Source organism: Dendronephthya gigantea, unplaced genomic scaffold (genome assembly GCF_004324835.1).
Source record: "Dendronephthya gigantea isolate DGI-Jeju-01 unplaced genomic scaffold, DenGig_1.0 000184F, whole genome shotgun sequence".
NCBI lineage: Eukaryota > Metazoa > Cnidaria > Anthozoa > Malacalcyonacea > Nephtheidae > Dendronephthya > Dendronephthya gigantea.
Window position 1 is genome coordinate 234,792 of NW_021163194.1, and position 17,226 is coordinate 252,017.

Consider the following 17,226-nt stretch of genomic DNA (forward strand, 5'->3'; position numbering starts at 1 on the left):
TGATTATCCCTACCTGTCAGTCTTGCAGGTACTTTCAGCGTTTATAACCCGACGAAACACTTTCATAGCTAAAAATGTTCTAACACAATTTTTATGATGGTATTACCTTCATTTTCTTTACTTTGTCGTAAATATTATCATGTCGTCTTTTAAGTTCTGTCACTTCACGTCTCGTTTCATCCTGAATTGAATATTAGAATATCGTACTTATTAATTACTGATGGTAATTTGCGCTGGAATAAAATTGTAATGCTCTTTTCGCTCAGCTAAATGTTAGGGTCTCTTTGAGAAGTTGCGCCGCCACCCCTCTCTTATCTAGTAAAAACCAGAACCATAACGTCATTATTCTATAGAGAGGTTTTCCCAAAGTAGTTGGGAGCGTCGTAATTCTTTAAAATAAAGAACTAATATAAGGGGAGGGTCATAATTTAGTAATTACTTCAATAATCAATTTAATGAATCGCTTAGCGTGTTTTACTACAGCGCGAGACCAGTGTTTGCGACACGAATATCGAGCAAAAAGTGTTTTCAGAACGTGACGGTCTGTAGGATAATCAAATAACCAGCAATTTTGAAATATTTTAATAATCTTTTACTCTTACCTTCATTTTCATTACTTTGTCGTCTGTTCTACATAGGGTTTTTTTTATCTCATCCAAATCAATTTTCTAAATATTATTAATATAATTTCAATATTTAATCCCAATCTCCAATTTAATATAAAGAAAGGGTCATACGTTATTCAAACCAATTTTTTTAAAAATAGTAATTCCCACCGGCCAAACATTCATCAATCTATAAAATATGTTAAGATAGTGACCCCCCTCTTATTAAAACATCACGAGTCTGGTCAGTAGGATGATCAAAGAACCAGCAATTTTGAAATATTTTAACAATGTTTTACTCTTACCTTCATTTTCATTACTTTCTCGTCTGTTCTACATAGGGTTTGTTTCATCTCATCAAAAGCTTTCTAAATATTATTAATATAATTTCAATATTTAATCCCAATCTCCAATTTAATATAAAGGAAGGGTCCTACGTTATTCAAACCAATTTTTTTAAGAATAGTAATTCCCACTGGCTAAACATTCTATGAAATATATTCCATCAATCTATAAAATATGTTAAGATAGTGTCCCCCCCTCCTCTTATTAACACATCACGAGTCTATAAAATTGTCAATATCATAAAAGGAAAGGAAAAAAATATTTCTTTAATCACCTTCATTATTTTTAATTCCTCATGCATATCATCATGTTTTTCTGTCACCTTATATTTCGTTTCTGCGAAAGGTCTTGACCTCTTCACAGTATAAAAACTTTGACCCCAGATTTCATTCAGATCAACATTTTCCTCTGGTTTCCTCTCAGTTTCGATTTTAGTTTCTTTCATTTCATTTCGGCTGAATTCATTTTTTTCAGCTCCCTTAGAAAATTCTTCATCTTTCATCTGACGGAACTTCTGCTGGTCTTTGCCACTCACTAGCGAGCTATACTTTTCGGCAACCATTGTTGGACGATATTCACAACCAATCACGTGATCTTCAAGATCTCGAAGCTTAACTTGTTCAGGACATCCTCGATCATTGTAATCACACCTGATTCTTAGTTTTGACAAGATGTTTATTAAAAACTTTTGTGGAAGTTGCAAAGTCTCCAATGTTAGAGGTTTCTGACATTCCGGGCATGTTTGAGACTGTTTAGCAAGGTGTTGTGTTATACAATTGAAACAAAAGTGATGTTCTCCTGCTTCGCATATTCTCGGCTCTTTCAACACACGGTGGCAAATAAAGCAAAGCAAATCTCGTTTAACTTGTGAAATGAAGCGAGTTAGATCATAACCTCGGTCCATTGGCACTTCACTTTTTCCTTCTGAAAAAACATTTAATTTGAAGTTAAGGTTAACTTTAAATTAAATTTAAATATGCAGGCACATAAGATTTGCTGAAACAGGTTTTTTTTACAAATACTATTTTTTATGAGCATCGTGCTATGCAGCAACTTAAATTGCATCATTCCATTTCGAAGTGTCAGCATTTGTATTTACTTAAAATGTCGTTCTTTTTATTCTAGTGTTATTGTAATTTAATTCTTCATATTGCGAAGAAAAATTCAAAACAAGCAGAGTTTATTACACAATACTTTCGCTTTTTAAATATGCATTAATAACAATTGTCAGACCACACTTATTGCCTCGCTGTTTGAAATCAGACAAAAATTGCATTGACCAAATAAAATTTGCTCAATTCTGCTAATCTTACACAATATAAGGCTTAAAATATAAACAAACTCACCAGTAATTTTCATAGTGACAAAATCGCTATCCAAATGCTCTATCTTTTGATGCAACATCTCGTATTATTACCATGAACCTCTATCATGAAAGAAATGCAAACACAGAACAATATTCTTGAAGCTGTTGAGATGGATCATGACCCCCATTCTTGGGAAAAACTTTAAACGCACCTGAAAAGTTATAAGATTGGAATTTAAAAATTATTACTTCACAATCAATTTTAAATTTTCAACCCATATAAAAGTCCACCGTCCAACGTCCATATCACCCCACTATGAAATTTCCAGAAGTTTGGAAATTTCCAACGTCTGTGCTATCCCCCAAACCCACCCCATGTAATAGAGTCGAGGTGCTAAGGCCAATTTTCCTTACCAGCGCACTCTCCAAAGGAAGAATCGTATGCTGTTAAATAGATCCTTGAGGACGCCCAAGAGGAAATCAGTGATTCTGGAATTTGGTGGCCTTGCGGGTTCTTCAGTTGCTTTGACGTTATTCTATTTGTTACACAAAGCGAGATTCGTAGCTCTGGGTCACAGTATGAAACATTTAATTACGATAACCCTAGCACGACATTCGAATTAAAAGAACAACCAAATATGGAACATATTTTATAAGTTATTAAAATTTCAGACAATTTTGTGTACGCCTTAGCGAGTACCCGAAGTTTAAAAACTTGGTATTTTAAAACCGTCTTGGTCGTTTGATCAATAGTGGTAAATTAGTATTTGGAATATCATTAGATGCCAATGTCTAAAATGATGCAAAACAAATGCAAGTGTCTGAAAACCATTTGAAAACCAGCAAATCGAAACTAGTTTCGATAACTCTTGTTAGTGTTGAAACCGGAACTAGTTTTAACAATTCTTAAAGAAGATGATAACTCAATTAACGAACCAATTTTACAGTTAAACTGATTTACATTGTAATAATATTCTTCTAAGTTGGCATGGTGCACGTGATATCAAATAAGTAAATTAGCTTGTAGGTACACCACGTAAGTATTTAATACTGCAAAGCTTTCGGTCCGTTAACCTTTTTTAGGAATTTTAAGTTCACCTCCAGTTAATGATAAATTCATGATAGTATGATAGACCCTATGTGGCTATATGCCTAAATAAATTTTCTTCAATTACAGTTACTCTTTGACAAACTTCTACAACTTCAATTTTTATACTCTCTTGAAATACATTTGTTGAAGCACAAAGTGTTTCATACATATTCATGCATTCATCTAGTCCAACCCTTCGTAAGTTTTGCACTTCGCTACCACAAAAATATTGGTGGAAATCCATGTCTCTTGCACTTACGTACACGCTACAGTATTCACACATCACTGGACGATATCCACAACTATTCTCGTGATTTTCTAGATTTCCAAGATCAAGTATTTCAGGACATCCTCGATTGAAGTAATCACATTTGATTCTCAGCTCTGACAAGCGGTTCAGAAAAAACCGATGGGGAGTTTGCAAAGTTTCTGGAGTGAGGTGTTGCCGACATACTGGGCATGTTGAGGAACGAGCAAGGTATTTTGTTATACAAGTGGAGCAAAAGTGATGTTCTGCTTCGCATATTCGTGCATCTCTTAATACCAAACGGCAAATTCTGCAGAAAAAATCTTCGTGAACGGGCTGAATGAAGCGGTCTGGATCATAACCAGTAGCCATTAGTAATACGTATCTGAAACATTATTAAATGTTTAAATAAATTATTCATCAACTCACAATAAGACTTTTCATCTCTTATCCTGATGATGATCAATGCTGCACATTGTTTGCTTAATACAATACAGTAAAGTTTCAAAGCTCGATTAAATAAAAATAATATTTGGCCAGTTCAAACATAAAAAGTATTTTTGTTGTCCCGCCGGTTATATGAAACAAATAAAAGTTAAGTACATCTTGATTAAGTTATAAAATATATTGGTGGTGCGTCCTCAAATATTTATACACAAGATTCCAACTATCAACCTTTAGAAATCTAGTTCATTGCTCTACCCGTTGCGCTATCAAACCTAGAGAGATTGATTGCGAGACTTCAGTCTTTATCTTTTATAAGAACACAAGACTTAAACTATCGACTTTTAGAAATCTGGTTTACTGCTCTTACATAGTTAATCTAGACTATGTCAAATCGTACAGTGTGAAAAATCTAAGAGTTTGTTGACAAAGATTACTCGTAAACGACAAGTGTTGATCTCGTGACTCGGGAATCTGGTAAAGTGTAAACGTGGCAACCAGTGGAACTATCAAACCTACAGTGATTGGCAGCGAGGATGATATTGACACTGACAGACCATGCAACTTAAACTACAAGTCAATTCGAGAACGACTTGCGCAGAACTGACTGAAAGGGTGACTGAAATGCAGTTTGACTTGGCAGGCTAAAATATGGAATATATTTTATAAGTTATCAAAATTTCAGACAATTTTGTGTATGCGTTAGCGAGTGCGCGAAGTTTAAAAATTTGGTATTTTAAAACAGTCATGGTCGTTCGATCAATAGTGGTAAATTAGTATTTGGAATATCATTAGATGCAAATGTCTAAAATGATGCAAAACATTTTTCGCGGCATGAAGGTAAAAATAAGTTAAAAATATATTTTATATAAGCATATTGAAAGACTGCCGTAGAAATTAAATCGCGAAGTCTTGAAACATTACGATGCATCAAGGTGTTGTCTTTAGCACAAAATATTGTTGACACCAAACTATTGCAGGATGTTCAAGTGAATAAAAACCGTCATCATCGTCAGTAAGTCTAATTTGATTATCTTTGTGTGGTTTGTTTAAGTTGCCTGGTCTGTCAGTGTCAATATCAGCCTCGCTACCAATCACTGTAGGTTTGATAGTTTCACTGGTCGCCACGTTTACACTTTACCAGATTCCCTAATCACGAGATCAACACTTGTCGTTTACGAGTAATTTTGTCAACAAACTCTTAGATTTTTCACACTGTACGATTTGACATAGTTTAGATTAACTATGTAAGAGCAGTAAACCAGATTTCTAAAAGTCGATAGTTTAAATCTTGTGTTCTTATAAAAGATAAAGACTGAAGTCTCGCAATCAATCTCTCTAGGTTTGATAGCTCAACGGGTAGAGCAGTGAACTAGATTTCTAAAGGTTGATAGTTGGAATCTTGTGTATAAATATTTGAGGACGCATCACCAATATATTTTATAGCTTAATCAATGCACATAATTTTTATTTGTTTCATACGACCGGCCGAACAACCAAAATACTTTTTATGTTTGAACTGGCCAAATTTCTATTTTATTTAATCGAGCTTGCAAACTTTACTGTATTGTATTGTATTACATTAGGAATGAGATGAAAAGTCTTATTGTGAATTAATGATTAATTTAATTAAACATTTAATAATGTTTCAGATACGTATTACTAATGACTACTGGTTATAAACCAACCCGCTTCATTCACTCCGTTAACAAAGATTGTTTCTGCAGTATTTGCCGTTTGGTATTAAGAGATGCACGATTATGTGAAGCACAACATTACTTTTGTGCCACTTGTATAACACAACACCTTGCTCGTTCCTCAACATGCTCAAAATGTCTGGAACACCTCACTCCAGAAACTTTGCAAACTCCCCATCGGTTTTTTCGGAACCACTTGTCAAAGTTAAAAATCAAGTGTGATTACTGCAATCGAGGATGTCCTGAAATACTTGATCTTGGAAATTTACAAAATCACGAGGATGGTTGTGGATACCGTCCAGTGAGGTGTGAGAACTGTAGCGTGGACGTAAGTGCAAGAGACATGAGAACCCACAAAAATATTTGTGGTAACAATGTGCAAAACTTACGAAGGGTGGGACTAGATGAATTCATTAATGATTATAAGGCATTTTGTGCTTCGACAAATTTATTTCAAGAGAGTATAAGAATTGAAGTTGGAGAAGTTGGTCAAAGAGTAACTGTAATTGAAAACATAATAGGCATATAGCCACATAGGGTCTATCATACTATCATAAATTTATCACTAACTGACGGTGAACTTAAAATTCCCAAAACAGCTTCGATTGTAATTTTGCTTCAGCAGAAACAATGAACTAATGGCGCATTCCTTTGGCGCGGCTAAAATGGTCAAACCGGTCATATTTTGAATTGAAATCGGAGTATTTCGTTAAGAATATAACGTGCGATATTTTTGGAGTATTTCGTTTAGCGAATATAACGTGCTACAAACTAATTTACTTATTTGATATCACGTGCAACATGCCAACTTAGAAGAATATTATTACAATGTAAATCAGTTTAACTGTAAAATTGATTCGTTAATTGAGTTATCATCTACTTTAAGAATTGTTAAAACTAGTTCCGGTTTCAACACTAACAAGAGTTATCGAAACTAGTTTCGACTTGCTGGTTTTCAAATGGTTTTCAGACACTTGCATTTGTTTTGTATCTTTTTAGACATTTGCATCTAATGATATTCCAAATACTAATTTACCACTATTGAATGATGCAAAACGGTTTTAAAATGCCAAATTTTCAAACTTCGCGCACTCGCTAACGCATGCACAAAATTGTCTGAAATTTTAATAACTTATAAAATATATTCCATATTTTAGCCTGCCAAGTCAAACGGCATTTTCAGTAACCCGTTGTTCTGCGCAAGTCGTTCTCAAATTGACTTGTAAAAATACGCTTTTATATACTTGGAAAAAGTTTCCAGCAAAAAGTTTCACCGTCTCGCAAATTTTTGGTGCGAAATGTGCCGTCTGAAGGACTCAAAATAGCTACTTACACATACTAAAGAATTTCCTTAACGACTAGAATACATTTACTAACTGTTTAACTTTTTCCATACACTCTTTAAGGTTGTGTTAGTTACACTATGCAACTTTCCCTGCATGACTTGCAATGCAATTAAACTCCGGAGGATAAAATAAGATAGCTACATACAGATATGAAACTTCTGTGTTTTATTTGTGTGGCTGAATTCTTTGCAATGAAGTCCCATATTTCCACGTAAATATTATTTATCTGAATTTTTCAAGTTTCTAACCGTCTTTTAAATCTGTTTTTTTAAATAAGATCAAAGCATAGAGAGTCTGATTGCTAATTTTAAACCCGAAACTGAAACTTAATATGGCCATGTCTTTGTTTTTTTGTCTTCAGACTTCCGCTAAAAAGACCTGTGTATGGTCATAACAGCCGCGCACATAAGCATCAATTTGTAAACTTTGTGTGAACAATTGTCCAAGTCCTTTTGTCATTCACAAAGTTCTTTTTATCACTTCGTTTTCGCATTTCAATTATTCCTAGATAAAATTCATTTCATCTTATCTCCTGGAGATATATTGTATCTAAAGCATGTATTACATGTTTTTCAAACTCAAAAATAGCTCAGCCAGTGCTAAACTATTGCACAGCTTTCCATACGGCAAGCCCTGCACTCCTCAGCTATATTTTCTACTGTTTTTGCCAGCATCAAATAATTTCATAAACTAGTTCTTAGCTCAGAAGATCCACTTCATTCATCTTTTTAAAAATTTTGAGTCAAATAGGACATCGCCCTAAACGTTTTGTTTAAATCAGCATTTGTTTGTCAAAAACTTTTCCAAAATAAATCCAAAATGATTTGTTTATTTCTGGGTTTTGATTGAAAGAAACATCGTTTTTGTAGCTTCTTCTACAGATCCAGCGGAAAAGTGAAAGGAAACATGATTTTAAAATTACGAAAATGGAAATTTGACTATAGTCAAATAGGGTATAGGCTATAGCCTCGCTTTCGTGTACCTCGTCACAGGCCTCTTGCTCTCTTTTTCGAAAAGGTCTATTGCAAGAAAAATTGCACAGTGTGACAGTGCCTTTCGAGTTCATTGGTATAATTTTGCACAGGATTACGCTTAAAATAGAAACAAACTCACCAGTGATTTTCGTAGCAACAAAATTTTCGATTTTCGTAGCGTTCCCTCTCGACGCTTGTTTTGTTTCGAGGCTTTTCCCTACAGAATTTCAATATCTCGTCTTATTACAACAATCCTTAAAAATTCATTTCCTGTTGAGATATTCAATGATTTTGCAAGGTGTTCACGGCGTGTTTGACTGAAGGAACCTTTCTCAACTTCCTAACATCCAAAAATTTTTCTTGCAGCTTGAACGCTATTTAATTTTGAGGGATGTTAATTTGTAAAGAGTGTTCGAAAAGCTACGAAAACGTTATCAGATCGTACGAAATGTTCGTATTTGACAACTTTAGATGCCTCAGGGGTAGAATTACATTGCAAGTTGCAAGGAAAGTGACATAGTGTAACTTTATTCGGGTTATTCGACGAATTCAAAGTTTGTTGCTAGGGCAACCATAGTGTTGTGATTATGGCCGGTTTTCCACTAGCGATATTTTTCGCACGAAGCGACTTTATTCTTTTGTATTTGAGTAATTTTTCCCAGATGGTTGCAGTTGAGAACTCTGAAACAAAAGTTAAATGTCGCTTCGCGCGGAAAATATCGCTACTGGAAAACCGGATTTAGGACAGCCAACTGCGTCATCTGGAACAAAATTGTTCAAAGACAAAAGAATAAAGTCGCTTCGCGCGAAAAATATCGCTAGTGGAACACTTATTTCGCTATTATATGAATTAACAGTCTGCACAGTTTGAATTTCACAAAGATAATTAAATCAGGCTTACCAAAGTTGGTAGATGTTGAGAAATTCTTCACTTCAACACTCAGCAAAAGTTGTTGTGTCGACGCCGTCTGCAACACTTTATGCTTAAAACACCTTGTCATGTATTGTTGATAGCGTCGAAGATATCTCGTGACTATAGCGACACTCCTTGAACATCCTTATAAGGAGCTAACAGCTGGCCTCTGACAATATCCACTCCTTCGTGAAATTAAAGAAGGCTGCACCACCTGTGGTTTTTAAAATGAGATAGAGCATTGCAATAATACCCTGAGTTTCATTTAAAATTCATAAAATGAGATAGAGCATTGCAATAATACCCTGAGTTTCATTAAAAATTCATAAGTTCGTTTCTAAGCAAGCACAATTTACTATTCTCAAAAGTTTTCGGTGTTTTTGAAGCTACAAATTGGCGCAAAAACGAGTTTGTCACAGAAAAAGTAGATTTAACGACATGCTAATGACGTAGTTAATACTAAAAGAAAGTAGATAAGATTTCTAACGGATTACGCCATCGGTTATCAGTAAGATATCGACATTTCTAAGTGCATAATTTGGTTTCTTGGTTACAAAACAATCATTTTGTGAAATGACGCCACTCTGCATGTGTTGTGGTTGTAAACACAGCGACAAAAAGGCTAAGAAACACGTTTGACTGAACAGCATTAGTAATTTTAGCAGGGACAAAATACCCCAGTTCTAGACGAAGCAATTTGTAGCTTGTTAAAGCCGCTGTATAAACATTTCACCACCAGCATGGCAGGTTCTATGCATTTTAATTTCAGTCACAAATAAAACAATGTTTATCTTTAATATTATTATACATTAACATAAGAAGGATTTTGGCTGATGAAAAATCGAGCGAAATTTATTTACATTTAGTTTTAACCTGATTGCTTCCATTAAAGGTACTTGCTGAGTCACTTACGCCAAAAACAATGCATGGAGTTGTTCTTCTGATAGGTTTTCTGTGCTTCTGGGGCAGGTTGTGTGAAAGCTGGATAGCGCTATCCACCGGATAGTGGTTTTTTCAACGGTTCTAAAAAGGCTAAAAAACCAATAAAATTTTAGCTTTGGAACCAACAATTATTGAAGAGGACCTCAATTTAGGAATACTAAGTTTTAATCAAAGTTATACCCAACAACGGGTGACTTTAAAGCGATTTGAAACACTATTCGGTGGATTGCGCTATCCGGCTTTCATACAACCGGCCCCTGGTTGCTCATGCAAGGACACAATAAGAAGTTTATATTGAGAAAACTTTCAGATGTGAGGTTTAACGACAGCATTTAAGTGGTATCTTTTTTCTATCATTCCTGGCAGTTCTTTCCAGCCATCTCCACCAATGGTGAAGGTTTCCACTGAGTTGAGATATTCCTGCTCCTTATTTCTTCCACCAAACACGACAATGACGTCATTCATGATGACAGCTGAGCTGCCGCTCCTTTTGTAAATCATGGAAGGAAGTCGCTCAATTTGCCACGTCTCAGTGTCATACATGACGACGTCACATAATACCCGACCATTCTTATCCAAACCGCCAAGAACAATGATCTTATCACCCCAAGTGACTGTGGACATGTCACAAACAGGCTGAGGTAAAGATTGACATGGCTTGAACTCATTCTTAATGAAATCATAAACAACAACGCTGTCAAGAGCATCGCTACCACGGACGGTTGTTGACCCGCCCAAGATAAATAGTTTTCCATTAACAAGTTCTGCTCTGTGATATCGTCTTGGCTCAGGCATTCTCGTCAGCAGCTTTACAGTATAAGGTGGGGTAAGAGCAATCTCATAAATGGCATTTGATGTTTTTCCTTCATTCCAGTCATATCCTCCTATTATATATAATTTTCCTTGATAAACTATGACGTCATGATTAGATAGTTTGACTGGCAGTTTACCATCAAACATTGTCCATTGCAAAGGATGTTGGTTCATCTTCAAAACTTCGATCGTGTCAGTTCCAGCTTTATCATCTAAACCACCAACGACCAGAACGTCATTGTTGTAAACACACGATGCTGATCCTGCTCGAGGATGAATCAATGGTGGTAGCATAGTCGACCTCTTCCCATCAATATTATATTTTTCAACAGTATTCAAAGTGGATGTGTACCCAGTGTAATACCGACCACCAAGAATAATAACGTCTTGGTTGTTAGTTGGAATTGTGGGATCCATAGCTTGAGCACCATTTCTGTTGACAATATTTTCTTGGAATAGATGACCCAATAATCCTTCAAATCTTTTGAACTGCTGCTTTATGACGTCAAAATTATCCTAAATTGTAAATAAAAAGTTACGGTGTAGCAACATTAGTGCTGTGAAATCTCATCGGAAATCCTGTACTGACACAGAGTAACCACTGGGGATGCAGATTCTAGGATTTACTGACGACGTCGCCTAAACTGTAAATGGATCTGTGGCATGCTCTTGTGAATAAACGATTTCAATGGGAGGGAAGGGAAATCTACTGCAAGTTACAACCACGCATTTTGTCCCAAATGCAACTCCCCAAATCCAAATTTTATTTTGTTCCGATGGATCTTCTAAAGCGTTAAAAATTGCATTTCGATACATCAGTTTAATAATTACATCATTTTGCGAGGGATCCAACGCGCACTGCACGTTACTTTTGAACGAGGCCGTCCAAGCAAATGACATAATTATCGAGAGGGTGCATTTCGTCACGTGATGGCTTATATGTTAATCAATGACCAGCAATTATGAAATATTATCACAAATAAGTTCTTACCTCCATTTTCTCTACTTTCTCGTTAATTCCTGATTGGGTTTGTTTCATCTCGTCAAGAGCTTTCTAAAATAACAAACCTCACTCACGTTCATACTCATTTAATATGAATTACCTCGGAAACGAGGCGATGGAAACAAGTCAAAGTGAAGATGAGTTTGGGTGTAGAATATGGTGATTATCTCAAAGGTAAAACTATGATAGATTAAATTTTATGTAGCAAGAATATAGAAGAAACATCATTTTTATTAAGAAACATCATCTTATGCTAATTCCTAGGAGAGGGGATCGCTTTCGTACACATCGCTTTGAATATATCAGTTAAAAATTAACCTTCGTCTCATCTTGTCTCACTTCCATTTGATCTTGTTTTCTTGCCATTTCAAGGTGATGAACTTCCATTTCCTGAACTTTCTCGTTAATTCCTGATTGGGTTTGTTTCACTTCATCCAGAGCTTTCTAAAACAACCTCACTCACGTTCATACTCTTTTAATATGAATTACCTCGGAAAACTGGGCGATGGAAACAAGTTAAAGAGATGAGTCTGGATGTAGAATATGGAGATTATCTTAAAGATGAAACTACTTATCATGATAAACTAAATGTTATATAGTAAGAATATAGAAGAAACATCATCCTATACTGTTTTTTTATGTAACAAACATCATCTTATATTAATTTTGTAAGAGAGGGGATCGCTTTGACTATATCAGTTAAAAATTAACCTTCCTCTCATCTTGTCTCACTTCCATTTGATCTTGTTTTCTTGCAATTTCAAGGTGATGAATTTTTAATTCAGCTTGAGACGGTGTCAGTTTGTTGACATTTGTCTAAATGCAGTTTAACGATTAAGATGTTTTTCCGAGGTAACACGATCTAACTGATCTGAGAGTGTGTTCTTAAATGCGTTCTGCGAGCGAATATTCTCCCCCCCTCTAAATTGGCCCCTTGTCCATATCTGCCAGCTGGCAAATATGCACAAGAGGGTCTATTTTAGGGGGATCCAAATCTGCTGGGATACCGGCTAGGGCTGGGTAACGCTATACACCAGATAGTTTCATTTCAACCATTTTTTTTAAATGTTAGCATTCAAAAATATAGAATATATTCATGACATTCAAAAATTGATAAAACAATACTAATAGTCATAACAGATAAATCTTTCCTTACCTTAATTTTCTTTACTTGTTTCTGTATATTAGAATGCATTGTTTTAATTCCTGTCACCTCGCTTCTCATTTCATCTTGAACTGTATTCGTGAAGGTCTGAATTTCTTCACAACTATTGGTGACTTCATTCAGTTCCTGCCTTTGTAAATTCTGATTATCCTCAATTTCATCCAGGTTTGTACGAATTTTTTCACAACTATCGACGATTTCTTTGAGCTTCCGTCTTTTCTGACTACCCTCCATTTCAGCTAAATCATCGTCAATATCATCTAGCTTCTGTCCATACGCGTCCTGAGTTTCTTCCAGTTCCTTTTGTTTATCGTCGAATTCTTTCTGTCTTGCTCTGATAATCGTGAAATCTTCTTTCATTTCTTCTTGACGCAGTTTGATATCTTTTAAACCCTGAATATTGGCTCCACCAAGCTGACAGAAACTCTTTTTGTGGTTGTCTTCATCTTTCGCATTTACTTCAAGGTGACGCTCTTCACACGTTACTGGACGGTATTCACAATTACTTACATGATTTTGTAGATTTCCAAGCTCAACATGTTCCGGACACCCTCGAATGATGTAATCACACTGGATTCTCAGCTCTGATAAAAGGTTCTGGAGGTGTTTTCCAGGACATTTCAAAGTTTCCAAAGTGAGGTTTTGCCGACATTCTGGGCATGTCTGGGAATAAGGAAGATGTTGAGATATGCAGTTTAAACAAAATTTATGTTCTTCTGCCTCGCATAATCGTGGCTCGTTTAACACACACTGGCAAATGCAGCATTTAAAACCATGAAGAACTCGATCAACGAAACGGTCAGGATCATAACCTTCACCCATCTCCATTATCTTAACATGAATCTGAAACTGAAAAATCTGAAGAAATTGTTGCCATAAATTACTTCCTTAGCCTGGGTTTCATTTGCACGTAATTGTCATGAAAATGTCAAGGTGGTTGATGTACTCGAATATTGCTATGGCGTGTGTGCAATCAACAATGACCGATTGGAATTATTATTATTCAATAATAACGAAAAGTTTACATCTGGACTATTTCACATTGGCGGGAATGACTTGTTTACGACTATTGCAACAAAGAGAAATGATTGATATCTACAGAGTTCTTATATTTTATAAATAACGCAAGATTTAAAATATCATTCTCAAGGAACACTTCGCTGCCCAATAGTTCATAGTTGTGTTTACACTGTGCACTATACCCTCTGTCTCTTACACGATATCGTATTTTGGAGTTTGAGAACGCTCTGAACATTTTGAATTAGGATTTTACAATAAAATCAAACAATAATTGTGAATTAACTCAGATTTGTTGACAAAGATTACTCATAAACGACAAGTGTTGATCTCGTGACTCAGGAATCTGGCAAAGTGTAAACGTGGCGACCAGTGAGACTATCAAACCAACAGTGATTGGTAGCGAGGCTGATTTTGACACTGACAGACCATGCAACTTAAACAAAGATAATCAAATTAGACTTACCAAAGCTGATGAATTATGACAGATTTTCGCTTTGACATTCAGCAAGAAGCTGGTGTTAGCATCGTTTCGACGGTATTTTGTGTCTAAGATACAACACCTTGATATGACGTAGGTTTATTGTGTTCAAAACATCGCGTGGTTTTAAAGGAAGTCTACCAATATCGTTATAAGGAACTAATTGTCTTGCTTCGACAAAAAATCTTTATTATCATGCATTTCATTGATGTTCAAGTATCAACCAGAGATTCATTGATCGAATTAATATTGTTCACAAGAAGACAAGATTTGTCAAAACGTATTTGTTTTGAGAATACCGTTTCAAGAATCATGTTGCGAAAATTTATTTGCATTTTGAGAGACGCTACGCTTGAATCTGCTACGGATATTGTGCCTTTGATTATTCTGTGTTATCCTGGGTAATCGTAATTTAATATTTGCTAATATTTGACTTAAGTTTAGCTAGCGAGTTTGTTTTGTCTGGTTTTGTATTTGAGAAAGTTGCGATCATAGTCGGCAAGCTTGGTCAATAATTTATAAATGTGCTCGCTAAATTCTGATCTGAAAATTTCAACTATCAACTTGAGATTCCAAGTAATATTAAACGTTTAATTTATTTTTTTATTATCTGCCGGTGTAATAAAATATTTTTCGGAACTGGTTTCGGTTTTAACAATCCATTTCTGGGCAATATTGAAAGTCATTTTCACATTTGCATTTTAAGAGAAGCTTTTGCACTTTTGTTTTTGTTTACAACGATTGTGACATTTTGATTCGAAGTTTACGATGGTTCGTTGACTGTAATTCAATGTTTTATATCTATGAGGATAGTTCTGCAATAAACACAGTTTATTACACAATATTTTTGAACGTTTTATAGTTGTGCATTAATGATAACACATGATTTTCCCCATGAAGAACTTCATGTAATTTAAATTATTAAATATGGGCACAAACATTTATCAACAGGAATCCCGGGTTCACCCGCTCCTGCCTGTGAATCCTTATAACGAGGAAAAGGCGGAAAGATTGCGACCAAAATACCAAATGACAACATTTAAACGCAGTTTATTACACCATATTTTTAAACCATCGCTTTATAGTTATGAATTAATGATAACACTTCACTCATCACGAAGTACTTTGTGATATAATCGCTTGTTTATAATCAATGTTTTACCAACGGCGAGAAGTTCCTTGAATTATTAAAGACAGTCAGATAACATTCGTTGCCTCGCTGTTTGAACTCAGACAAAAGTTTGCTAAATGCTGCTAACTTTGCACAAGAGATCGCTTAAAATATAAACAAACTTACCAGTAATTTTCGTAGCGACAAAATTCTCCCTTTCTTGTCTCAATTCCTTTCTCTTTGAGTTATAATACGAAGTACAATGCCTCGTCTTATTACCATAATCCTCAAAGATTCATTTCCTGTCCGGAAATTAAACAATTATTGGAGTTAGTCGAGTACATATTTCACATAAGTAACAGTTCTCAACTTTATATGTTATTTGTTAGCCAAAGAATACTGGAATAATCTTTTAAAGGTTCATATAATAATTTGTGTAAAGATAGGTCGATAATGACTAATCCTATTTTAGGCAGTTGTTATACCACATATGATGCTAAGGCATCAACGCTGCCAAGAACATCTTTAATAAGGCCAGTTGTTGTTCCGCCCAAGATAAATAGTTTTCCATTAACAAGTTCTGCTTTGTGAAATATTCTTGGCTCAGGCATTCTCGTCAGCAGCTTGGCAGTATAAGGTGGGGTAAGAGCAATCTCATAAATGGCTTTTGATATTTTTCGTTCATTCCAGTTATATCCTCCTATTATATATAATTTTCCTTGATAAACTATGACGTCATGAGCAGATAATTTGACAGGCAGTTTACCATCAAACATTGTCCATCGCAAAAAATGTTGGTTCATCTTCAAAACTTCGATCGTGACAGTTGCATCTTTACCATCGACACCACCAACGACAAGAACGTCATTGTTGTAAACACACGATGCTGATCTTGCACGAAGATGATTCATTTGTGGTAGCATAGTCGACCTCTTCTCAAAAATATTATATTTTTCAACAGTATTCAAAGGGAGTCTGTACCCAGTGCGATTCCAACCACCAAGAATAACAACGTCTTGGTTGTTAGTTGGAATTGTGGGATCCGTAGCTTGAGCAACATCTCTGTTGACAATATTTTCTGGAAGTAGATGACCTAATAATCCTTCAAGTTTTTCCAACCGCTGCTTTATACCCTCAAAACTAACCTAAATTGGAAATGAAAAGTTACGGTGTAGCATCATTACTTATTCATTAGTGATTTGAAATCTCTGCGGAAATCCTGTACTAACACATAGAGTGAGTACTGGGGATGCAGATTCTAAGAATTACTGACGAGGTTGGCTAAACTGTAAATGGATCTGTGGCATGGTCTTGTGAATAAACGATGCATTTTTAAAGCTTAGAATTGTATTTTACGACGTTTCTAAGAGTGTTGTAGTTAGCGTTGCAAAGTTTTCACAGAAATCACTGCCAAGCTTGTGCTATCGCAGTAAAATGAACCGACCAACTATTTTACCGACTTCAGGATCATCTGAGCGCTTTCGTCACCTTCATCTACACAAGCCCATCGGAACGGATGAGGCTTGGGGGTTCACATGCCGGGATAATTTACACTGTGCAAGTTTGTGCGTGAAGGTTAAGAATATGGCGCTAAATCCAATGACAATAGAAAACCGCTTAACTTGATGTACGAGGAACCATATTTTGCAATTCAAGGCATAAGTGTTAAACTAAGTTCAATGGGAGGGGAAGTTACAACCACGAAGGGAAGTTACTACTACTGCAAG

The 17,226-nt window shown here is 35.5% G+C and overlaps 1 long non-coding RNA gene across 1 annotated transcript; it reads right to left on the bottom strand.

The window, feature by feature from the left end:
- Positions 1–8,193: 8,193 nt before the first annotated feature.
- LOC114538424 lies at positions 8,194–9,018 on the bottom strand. Its single transcript, XR_003688734.1, has 2 exons — positions 8,956–9,018; positions 8,194–8,271 (listed from the first exon to the last, which is right to left on the bottom strand). It is a non-coding gene; the product is annotated as an uncharacterized LOC114538424 (long non-coding RNA).
- Between the last annotated feature and the right edge of the window lie 8,208 nt (positions 9,019–17,226).